The sequence below is a fragment of the Oncorhynchus kisutch genome, linkage group LG7, assembly GCF_002021735.2.
Source record: "Oncorhynchus kisutch isolate 150728-3 linkage group LG7, Okis_V2, whole genome shotgun sequence".
NCBI classification, from domain to species: Eukaryota; Metazoa; Chordata; class Actinopteri; order Salmoniformes; family Salmonidae; genus Oncorhynchus; species Oncorhynchus kisutch.
In genome coordinates, this window is record NC_034180.2 from 54152831 (window position 1) to 54157261 (window position 4431).

The following is a 4431-nucleotide window of genomic DNA, read 5'->3' on the forward strand; positions in this document are numbered from 1 at the left end:
TTAACGAGACGTGGTGTGGTCACAACAACATACAGGAACTGAAGTCCTTCTGTTCACCTGATTTAGAATTCCTCACGATCAAATGTCGACTGCATTATCTACCAAGGGAATTCTCTTCGATTATAATCATATTCCCTCCAAGCAGACACATCGATGGCCCTGAACGAACTTTATTTGACTCTATGTAAACTAGAAACCACATATCATGAGGCTGCATTCATTGTAGCTGGGGATTTTAACAAGGCTAATCTGAAAACAAGACTCCCTAAATTCTATCAGCATATCGATTGTGCTACCAGGGCTGGTAAAACCCTGGATCATTGTTGTTCTAACTTCCGCAACGCATATAAGGCCCTCCCCCGCCCTCCTTTCGGAAAAGCTGATCACGACTCCATATGTTTCGCATTGCGTCCAACAACATTGACGAATACGCTGATTCGGTGAGTGAGTTCATTATACCCACAGCAACGATTAAAACATTCCCAAACAAGAAACCGTGGATTAATGTCAGCATTCGCGTGAAACTGAAAGCGCGAACCACAGCTTTTAACCAGGGCAAGGTGACCGGAAACATGACCGAATACAAACAGTGTAGCTATTCCTTCCGCAAGGCAATCAAACAAGCTAAGTGTCAGTATAGAGACAAAGTAGAATCTCAATTCAACGGCCTAGACACAAGAGGTATGTGGCAGGGTCTACAGTCAATCACGGATTACAAAAAGAAAACCAGCCCCGTCGCGGACCAGGTTGCTCCCAGACAGACTAAATAACTTTTTTGCTGGCTTTGAGGACAATACAGTGCCACTGACACGGCCCGCTACCAAACCTGCGGGCTCTCCGTCACTGCAGCCAACGTGAGTAAAACATTTAAACGTGTTAACCCTCGCAAGGCTGCAGGCCCAGACGGCATCCCCACCCACGTCCTCAGAGCATGCGCAGACCAGCTGGCTGGTGTGTTTACGGATATATTCAATCAATCCTTATCCCAGTCTGCTGTTCCCACATGCTTCAAGAGCGCCACCATTGTTCCCGTTCCCAAGAAAGCTAAGGTAACTGAGCTAAACGACTACCGCTCTGTAGCACTCACTTCCGTCATCATGAAGTGCTTTGAGAGACTAGTCAAGGACCATATCACCTCCACCCTACCTGACACCCTAGACCCACTCCAATTTGCTTACCACACCAATAGGTCCATAGATGACGCAATCGCAACCACACTGGACACGGCCCTAACCCATCTGGACAAGAGGAATACCTATGTGAGAATGCTGTTCATCGACTACAGCTCAGCATTTAACACCATAGTACCCACCAAACTCGTAACCGAGCTCGAGACCCTGGGTCTCGACCCCGCCCTGTGCAACTGGGTACTGGACTTCCTGACAGGCCGCCCCCAGGTGGTGAGGGAAGGTAACAACATCTCCACCCCGCTGATCCTCAACACTGGGGCCCCACAAGGGTGCGTTCTGAGTCCTCTCCTGTACTCCCTGTTCACCCACGACTGCGTGGCCATGCACGCCTCCAACTCAATCATCAAGTTTGCGGACGACACTACAGTGGTAGGCTTGATTACCAACAACGACGAGACGGCCTACAGGGAGGAGGTGAGGGCCCTCGGAGTGTGGTGTCAGGAAAATAACCTCACACTCAACATCAACAAAAGAAAGGAGATGATTGTGGACTTCAGGACGGAGGCACAGCAGCGCCTCTTCAACCTCAGGAGGCTGAAGAAATTCAGCTTGTCACCAAAAGCACTCCCAAACTTCTACAGATGCACAATCGAGAGCATCGTGTCGGGCTGTATCACCGCCTGGTACGGCAACTGCTCCGCCCACAACCGTAAGGCTCTCCAGAGGGTAGTGAGGTCTGCACAACACATCACCGGGGGCAATCTACCTGCCCTCCAGGACACCTACACCACCCGATGTCACAGGAAGGACAAAAAGATCATCAAGGACAACAATCACACTGAGCCACAGCCTGTTCACCCCGCTATCATCCAGAAGGCGAAGTCAGTACAGGTGCATCAAAGCAGGGACCGAGAGACTGAAAAACAGCTTCTATCTCAAGGCCATCAGACTGTTTAACAGCCACCACTAACATTGAGTGACTGCTGCCAACATACTGACTCAACTCCAGCCACTTTAATAATGGAAATTGATGGAAATTTACGTAAAAATGTATCACTAGCCACTTTAAACAATGTCACTTAATATAATGTTTACATACCCGACATTACTCATCTCATATGTATATACTGTACTCTATACCATGTACTGCATCTTGCCTATGCTGCTCTGTACCATCACTCATTCATATATCTTTATGTACATATTCTTTATTCCTTTACACTTGTGTGTATACGGTAGTAGTTGTGGAATTGTTAGGTTAGATTACTCGTTGGTTATTACTGCATTGTCGGAACTAGAAGCACAAGCATTTCGCTACACTCGCATTAACATCTGCTAACCATGTGTATGTGACAAATAAAATTTGATTTGATTTGAAATCCCTGAGCAGTTTCCTTCCTCTCCGGCAACTGAGTTATGAAGGACGCCTGTATCTTTGTAGTGACTGGGTGTATTGATATACCATCCAAAGTGTAATTAATAACTTCACCATGCAACACTACATGTTATAGCTGGGACCCTTTGGATGACAAATCAGAGGAAGATTTTCAAAAAGTAAGTGAATATTTGATCCCTATTTGTGAATTTATGACACCTGTGCCGGTGGAAAAATATTTTGTGGGGAACTGTCCTCCAACAATCACATGGCATGCTTTCGCTGTAATGGCAGTTAGATGAACAAGAATTTAAGCTTTCAGCTGATATAAAACACTTATATGTACCTACGTGTTTAATATTCATAATTGTTATGATTATTTAATTGAATTGGGCAGCCCTCCAGTTTCCCCGGAAGTTGTCTCGCTAGCGGGATGCCTAGCCCTAAAGCAAATGTTTACTCCTGATCTTATTTAGGCTTGCCTTAACAAAGAGGTTAAATACTTATTGACTCAAGACATTTCAGGTTTTTATTTGTATTCATTTGTAGAAATAATTCCACTTCATGGGGTACTGTGTGAAGGCCAGTGGGTGTGAATAGTTTCTGAAGGCACTGTAGCTTCCTAACCAAGTACAGCCATTTGGGATGGGGACCAGTATGTTCAGCAACATGAAGTTGGTAGAACATTCTTTTTAAACTGTAGAAATGTGAACCTACTGTCTCCAGCATCTTATGTTCTCACTCCTTCTTCAGGTGTGTCACGCTGAGCTGCACCTGGCCACCTGTTTCCAGCCTGTTAACAGACACCTGGCCACCTGTTTCCAGCCTGTTAACGGACACCTGGCCACCTGTTTCCAGCCTGTTAACGGACACCTGGCCACCTGTTTCCAGCCTATTAACGGACACCTGGCCACCTGTTTCCAGCCTGTTAACGGACACCTGGCCACCTGTTTCCAGCCTATTAACGGACACCTGGCCACCTGTTTCCAGCCTGTTAACGGACACCTGGCCACCTGTTTCCAGCCTGTTAACGGACACCTGGCCACCTGTTTCCAGCCTATTAACGGACACCTGGCCACCTGTTTCCAGCCTGTTAACGGACACCTGGCCACCTGTTTCCAGCCTGTTAACGGACACCTGGCCACCTGTTTCCAGCCTGTTAACGGACACCTGGCCACCTGTTTCCAGCCTGTTAACGGACACCTGGCCACCTGTTTCCAGCCTGTTAACGGACACCTGGCCACCTGTTTCCAGCCTGTTAACGGACACCTGGCCACCTGTTTCCAGCCTGTTAACGGACACCTGGCCACCTGTTTCCAGCCTGTTAACGGACACCTGGCCACCTGTTTCCAGCCTGTTAACGGACAGCTGGCCACCTGTTTCCAGCCTGTTAACGGACACCTGGCCACCTGTTTCCAGCCTGTTAACAGACACCTGGCCACCTGTTTCCAGCCTGTTAACGGACACCTGGCCACCTGTTTCCAGCCTGTTAACGGACACCTGGCTACCTGTTTCACGGACGCATCCGACTACAGGCTCTCGTTGCCATAACAAAGGGGTTGAATACTTACTGACTTAAGACGTTTCAGGTTTTCATTTTAAATTAGTTTGTAAACATGAAAAGCATTTTATTTAATAAAATATGTTTTTATTAAAAATAAATATATGTTTATAGTATATGTCCTCTATTAATGATTCAAGGACATCTGGAAAAAATAATGTATATAGTTATTGAGCCAATAGGATGTGAGCAGCTTTTTAACCACTGTGACATGATGGTATAAACAAACTAGCTACATACATTACAGGCAGTTTGACCTGACCTCTACACCAAAGATGTACTCTTGAAAATAGAAATGCAATTGTGAATCACCCATATAGCCAACACACACACACACACACACACACACACAATTTCAAGTCGAC